At 42.9% G+C, this 7,500-nt stretch overlaps 1 long non-coding RNA gene across 1 annotated transcript; it reads left to right on the top strand.

Moving 5' to 3' along the window:
* Nucleotides 1-351: 351 nt before the first annotated feature.
* LOC148056213 (uncharacterized) lies at nucleotides 352-7,279 on the top strand. The gene is made up of 3 exons (XR_015703676.1): nucleotides 352-436; nucleotides 1,457-1,632; nucleotides 7,159-7,279. It is a non-coding gene; the product is annotated as an uncharacterized LOC148056213 (long non-coding RNA).
* The last annotated feature ends 221 nt before the right edge of the window (nucleotides 7,280-7,500 follow it).

Below are 7,500 nucleotides of genomic sequence, written 5' to 3' on the forward strand. Positions count from 1 at the left end.
GCTCATGCAGTGGGGAAGAGGGATCCTAGACATCTCAGAAGACTATGGAAAGCACCAAGGCAGTGATGAGTATTTTGGTGTGGTTTTGTTGACTGTTGTATTTTCCTGAAGAGGAGGGTGCAGTACAGAGAGACCCAGACAGAGTCTGTGTTGCGTTGGGGAATTCCTCCCAGGGCAGTGAAATATGCAGGTGGGCTGACAGGGTGGCTAACACCTGCTTTGGTCAAGAAGGTGTTAATGAGAGCTAATGGACTCCATTAGCCTCCGCCTTGCTCTGCTCCTGCAGGTGTGTGCATTGGAGAGAAAGATGAAAGGGGGAGTGGGAAAGGAAGGTGGTTATGTTGGGGGTGGATTATTGCAGGCTAAGGGAAGGGTCTTCAGTAAGTGCTTTGGTGTGTAGTGGGCCTCAGGTGTCTGGATGTGCTGATCCCTGAAGGTATGGAGGGAAACTGAGGCATAATGTATTATTTGGGGTGGTTGTAAGGGAAGCTGAGGGAGCCTAACTGCTTATGATCATATTTATTTATTTTTTTTTAGCTACTTAGTTCTGACTCCTCTAAGTACCCAAATGAAAAACACTTGAGTAATGCAATAGTTCAGGCTCATGCTTATCTGATGCTTCCTATTGCGCATGACTCTGAGTTGAGTTAGTGCTTTACTTCTTCAGCCAAAGACTTTCTCTGGTCCCTGTCCACATAAGTAATCAACAGTGATGACTACAGGGTGAGCGCGGAGGTGTCATTGTACTGTCTGAGCCTATTGGTGTGATTTCTGAAATTCCTTGTAAATCGCCGCTGTGTGGTAAGGCTGTGCTGCAGCAGACACCAGCTTTCTGCCACGCACCTCCCTAATGCCTGGAGCATGGCTCTCAAAGAACTGCAGAGTGGCCTCCCAGCTCTCCCTGGCTCTGTGACTGCCTGTCCCAAAGTGAAGGGGGAAAAAAGTGAAAGAAAATAAGAAATATTTGGTTTTCCTGAAAACCCAAATGGGAAAGCCTGTAAAGGGGAAAATAGTGACAAGCCAGCCATGGCCTGGCTGATCTCTGTTTTCTCTCTGTCTCACAGATCAGAGATTAATGACATATAAGAATGGGGATGGCAGGGTAAAAGGAAATAACACTTGCTCAGCGGTATTTTTTTATCAGAGTCTGGAAGGTAGCTGATGCTATCACTTACTTACGACCTCTTTGATGAACGATGTCCTAGTAGCCCCTCTGACACAGGGCCCTGTAGAGAGCTCTCTGCTCGCTGGAGGATTGCCTCACATGGTGGGTTATTAGCATCCATGGTCTGTGGGTTATTAGCATCCATGGTGGGTTATTAGCATCCATGGTAATTCTTGTGGCTCCAGGACCAGTCTGGTAGCCATTAAGACACACAGGTTGGCCACTGTTTCCATAGGGAGGGAGAGAGCGTGTGATTGTGGCTTCTGATGAGGTTTCTTTCATGTGATACAGGTTGCTGAATGATAAACGACTGGAAATATGAATGCTGACACACATCTGTCATGTTCCAAAGCTTGGGCCAAAAAGGAGCACCTGTCCCAGACTAGACTGATCTCGTGTCTCCTGTGCTCCAGGTGACTGCCGCAGCCCCGGGCTCAAGGACTGTTCTTATCTTCAGGTTGAAACAGGTAAGAGTGCTCTTACGCAGCGGCCAAAGAATTTAAGAAATCTGCTACAGGAAACTGAAGGAACAAATAATACCAAATAGTTTAGAAAGTGATTAGTCTGTTCATGGACCTGTTACTCATGAGTTTAATTACTAAAGGAAATAGATATGGATGTATCCTCTGAAACAATTGCTATGGCGGATGTAAGTGTGGATGCAATAAGATAGGAGGGAAATGAAACACTCCCATGTCCTCCCTAAACAGCATCTTCTGCCACTGTTGTTCGAGAACTGTCCTCAAGGAACTGTTGATCTGATATTTTAGGATGTTCCCTATGTCTTTAAGGGTCTTCAGATGTGTGCTTTCTGATGTGTGCTTTCTGGTGCTCACCAGTTGTCTGTAGACTTGTAGCTCCAGCTCAGAAGAATCACCTCCTAGTGGCATGAGACTGGGAGGAAGGGCTGGGGGCTCCGAGAGCCTCTCTGGAGCATAGTTAGGCCTTTTGGGAAAGGACCTTTGTGCCAGAAGAACCAGTACCGTGGGGACCCTGTCTGTCCCCAGGGATGCTGGAAACAAATCTCACTTTTGAGTGCAGAAACCTTTTCCAAGAGCTTCTATTGAAGCTGCTGTCTCTTCACACAAACCCCTTATTTTGCCAAAGCAGTATTTTTGGAGATGAGCTCTGAGCTGAATGAAGTGCACTGCACACTGCCAGTACTGTACTTAAGATTGTTTGGGTTTTTTGCCTCTGAGTGGTAGAGGGTTGCTTACCCACCACTTGGGGAAAGCCACTGAAGGTGGGATATTCCCCGATTCTGGGGTAGTGATTCCTGAGGCCAATAAAAGCTGTCAAAGCCCTTCAGAGAGGACTAGGAGAGTGTTTTGTGAAGCATGAGCTGAAGTTGTTAGTCTTCTGCTGATTTCTAAGCTGTGTAATCATAAACCTCAATGAACGGGCCTTAGTTTGGTTCCACCAGATCCAACATTAGATAGGCCTTAATGTACAATGAAAGTAAAATAGTCTAATTTGTATCCTCTACTGCAAAGTGAAAGGAGTCCTGTGTGGGAGCAGAGGGACCATGGGAACCTTTGGAGTTGGGGGATGCAGTTCTTTCTGAAGGGACAGTAGATGGGGTAGAGAGCAGAGATGACCTTGAGGTGCCACAGCCCCAACATAGGAAGTCATCAGTTAGCTTCTTAGCCCACTAAAAGATGGCCATAAACCCATTAATTATGAAATCAAGACAGCTGGCTTTAGCACTTGAAGCTTTGTGTCCTGGTAGTGTACATACTTAAAGGGAGGGTGGAGAAATGACATAGCTCAGAACTGCTGGGCTTGGGGTGGCCCAGGAACCTGCCTGGTGTCCCCTTTCCCCTGCTCTGGGTGTGTGGTGGCCTGACTTGGGTTACAGAAAAACAGAGTGCAGATGGAAGCAGTCCTTGCTGCCTGTCTGCAGGGCATTGGCGGCGCTGCTGTTGCAGCCAACTCACTCCAGCCATGCTCATAGTGTGCATGCCTTCCTCCGGGATTGTCCAGAAAGTATAGAGCAAGTGCTGGTGTAGCATGATAGTTTGCCTGATCATTTAGGTGTTCCACACTGTGATGCAGTAAAACTTTTCTGGGAAGAAATGACAGGAAAATTCCTTGTAGCAACTGTGGCAACACTCTTCTTTACCCAACATAGTTGCCCTAAAAATAGTGGGGCCTAGCTCAGCTACCTCTTGGGAATCTTCCACATGAATAAATAAAGTAAAACCTCTTTAAAGAACTGTGTTGTCATTGCTATAACTACAACCTCAAAGCATGACCCCATGGTGCCCTGCTGAGGCAAGAAGATACTCCCATGGTAAGCTATGCTTGCCAAAAAAATGGTTTGTGGTTATGCACTTGGCTTTGAATGGGTGTATAAATGCCTTCTTGAAATTGGGATTGTAATTTAGAAGCTGGGGTAAAGAATAGGAGGTTTTTCTCAACAGTATGTGCCTACTGAATAAGTATCGAAGTATAGTTTATGACTGTAGAGGGTCAGTAGTAGTGTGATATGCAGGTCAGTCCTATGCTTTTAGCCTACATAAGAATTAGCTGCAGCCAATGGGTAAAGAAAAGGTCCTTTTCAATCCTCCTTACTTCAGCTCCTCTATTAAAGAAATATAAGGGTATGACCTCTGAAGGTAAACTAATGAGATGCTGCCATGCATAAGGTAGTGGTAGCAGAGCCCTAGGGACTGTCTAGTTTCAGTGGACCTACAGGTTTGTACACAGATATTGGAGTTTTCCATATGTTGTAATATCCTTCCTACCTTCTCACCAGATAATTCAGTAGCAAAGAGGAACAGTCCCACTGTTATAGCAAAAAGCTGTTTCATATCTCTTTGTTTTTATTCTAGAGATTCCCCTGATTTACACACAGATGTCCTACTTCCTTTTCTTCAAGAAGTGAAGTCATTTTGCTAAAGGGCTAGGGCATGGGCAGCGCTTGCTGCTAACCATCTCTTTGAAAGGATGTCATTTTTCATCCTTTGCTTTCAGGCACTGATGAGACAAGGGAAGTGTTGTGAGCAAACATCTATTTTGTGTGATTCACAGATAACCATGCCCTGGCAGCTGTTTGCTTGATGATGTCTTAATAGATCTCTTCCACTTTGGTCCCTGCATGCAGAAATGTGCCTTTCTATCCTGTCTGCAAAGATTAACTCGGAACTCGAGGGGATGTTGGTGTGCCTTTACAGTCATCAACTGGCTGGACCATCAGCAGGCAATGCTGAACCTCTTCCCCTCCTGGCATATGGGACAGTGCTCTTGCATTTAACTAATGAGTTTATTCTCATCAATTAAGGCATAGAAAGGGGGAAAGCCGGATGGTTTGCTGTCATGTTAAGTGCTGAAGGAGAACAGCTATGCGGGCTGGTGCAGTAGCCAACTTCAGGCTCTGATTCTGGAAAATGCTGAGCTGCCTTTTCTGGAGTCTACTAAGAGAGCTGCCCACCCAAATGAGCTCAGCTCAGAAATGAAGTTCAGGGTGTGATTCCTACTTCGTAACCTCAGCTGCGCTGAAATGTTTCTAAGCTCTCTGGAATTAACAGAGAAAGGGAGATGACCCATGAGAGAGTCGCCCCATCTCTGTTAGACTTTAGAAGAAGCCAGACTAACACCTGACTTGCAGACTGCAGGTCGGAGCCACCTCTGTAATTTTAGCTGACACCCATGAACAAAATTCATTACTGTAGAAAACAGAATTATTTTTTTCCTTTTTTTTTTTTTTTACACAAATAGCAATTGATGGGGCTGGTCAAATGGATCCTATTGCGAGACTTAGGAATTTAGTTAATCCACACAAAGTCCTGTTCTCTGAATCATAAATGCTGTTCTGCTCAAATGTTCTGAAATTCTAAAGAAATCTCAAAACACAACGAGGCTTTACTAAATAATCTTATTGTTATTAGGCAGAAAGCAGTTAAATGGGAGGTTTTCATTCCAAAGCAAAGTACATCATCTTTGGGATGCATTGATTTCTTTTCTTAAATTATTTTATTTTGGGGAGGGGGGTGTTGTCAGTGACAGTTAGGCACCCTTAAATATGAATGTGAGATTCAGCTAGTTCTGTCCAGAGAGAAAAAATATTATATCTCTGTGGAATTGAAAATTATAGTCCCAGTGCTCAGTCATATGTCACTGGAGCAAAATTCTCTAATTAAAGACCTTAAAATAAAGGCTCATGAAAATGTCTGAACTTGTCCTCAGGTGAATAGGGCTGAATTTCACTGTTCTTGAAATGTTAGGATTAATAATTTTCTGCATGTTTATTCTGTATGTGATTAATAGCTTAGATACAAAAACTCTTAACATCTGAGAAAACATGTGTAACATGCAATACACAGCACACTTCAACCACTTTGGCATGGGTAAATGTCTGCCCTTCCCATCTGTCAATATAAGCACTTGGTGGGTGCTTATTAGAATAAAGAAAGACTCAGGAATAAATATGAATCAAATAAAATGCTTTTATTTTTTGATTTAAGACACAAAGCATGTTTTGAAAACTATTTATAAACTTCATTGTCAGAAGCTATCAAAGCTATTTTCTAAAAAAAATAGCTGTTAAGTATAATAGATCTAAAATTTATACCATGATTTTTTATAATTTCTTTTACATAAAATTAAGACATCTATATGTACAGTACCAATAAATATGCAGCAAACATTTTCAGTGCCTTTTTTACGTTTTATATTAAAACTCTACAATCAATGAAAGAACATAGCTTGATTTGTGCAAGAATGAGAGCATCTGGAAAGCTAGTTTAGTTCATAATTCAGAAAACGCCAAACACTCCTGACTTATGGTGCTTAATAAACCAGGTTATAACTTCTCAGACAATGTCTTTCATGCTGTTCCAAAGGATTTAGCAATAATACTTAGAAGGCACAATGAATTTGGAACTGTCACTGTTGACAAACTTGGCTCTCGTTGTTGCACTTTTGAAGAGATTCATACCTACCTTTGGCACTAAGTCTCAAAAAGAAACCTCCTCCTTTCCTTTGAGAACCTGTCTGACAGATGCTGATGTGTTAAAAACCACAGCCCTCATTCAGCTGCCTGTCCATGAGCTGAAATTTTTATAGCATAGGCCCTTCCTGTGAGTGCAGATCACTTCATCTCAGCTTGTGCTCCATCCTGCAAGATGTTTAGGAGACAAAGTCTCTGTGCCCTGCCAGAGTGAACTCAAAGCTCTTCCCCATCCAAAGCTGTATGTATTAACTGTGACATTGAACTTGTCCCCGGCTTGGAAAAGGGGTCTTCATGCAAGAACAAAGCTGGCAAGTAGCAGATCGGGCTGTGGTTGGGCATCTTGGCCAACAGATGAAAGCTGGGAATGTTAATCTCTCATGGGTAGTGCCCTACCCTGCAGGGTGAATTTCATGGAGTAACAACTCCATTGTATGAAAGTAAGGTTCTCCCTTCCCTCAAGATACATGTCCATGTATATATTTGTTAACATTAAACCCTGTGGGGATTCTACCCAAGCAGTAGCTGGGCAACTTTATCCAGCCATCTGAGAAAGTGAGTGCAGCGTTGTTATGATCTTACTTACATTTAGCTAGAAAATTACTATATACATCCCTCTGCAGCCCTGGGAGAGAAGCACCTCTAGTATCCCCACCTTCCCTAGCATGCGCACCCTTTCAGAAATGTGCATCTCTTCCCCCCACCTTGCTAGAGAGGAAGCCTAGAAATTTATTAAGAGTAGACACCTTCTGTATGATTAAAGGTAGGCAGAATGAAGCACAATGGTCATGTGGAGGGACTGTATGTGCCAGTGTATTTAGACCACAAAGATGATGTTAACTCAAGTTATTACCCTGTATGTGCAAAGCACAGAGTAAAATGGCAATAAAACAAGTGAATTCTGCTCAGCTGAAGTTAAAACAGGAAATAATAATAATAAAAACACAATTTGCTTTTGCTATTCTTTTGAATGTGAGGTAGCTATTGGATTTAAAAAAAAAAACAAACAAAAAACAAACGACAAATCTTTTTGGTGTTATAGGAGAGAAAGATCTCATTCCTACTGTCTAATTACCTGCTGGCTGATCTACAGAGGCTGCCACCCGCAGCCTAACAACGCGTCTCAGGGATTTGCAAGTGGATGGAAACCAGGGTAAACATATGTCCTCCATCAGAGTTTTCAAGTGAAAACCTTCCTTGAGCCAGAGCATGGAGCCCTTAACCAGAAACCTCTTCTGAAGCAATTTAAATATGATACTCTGAGTTCAAGCCAGGAAAACAACAGAAATTGTGGAAATACAAAATAATATGCCCAGTGGGACAATGTTTCTCCATTCTGCTAGTGGAAAAAAAGAATTTGCTTTCTTGGCAGCAGATGAATTGA

Source organism: Nipponia nippon, unplaced genomic scaffold, assembly GCF_047370975.1.
Source record: "Nipponia nippon isolate SJK-2023a ecotype South Korea unplaced genomic scaffold, ASM4737097v1 scaffold_16, whole genome shotgun sequence".
Lineage (NCBI taxonomy): Eukaryota > Metazoa > Chordata > Aves > Pelecaniformes > Threskiornithidae > Nipponia > Nipponia nippon.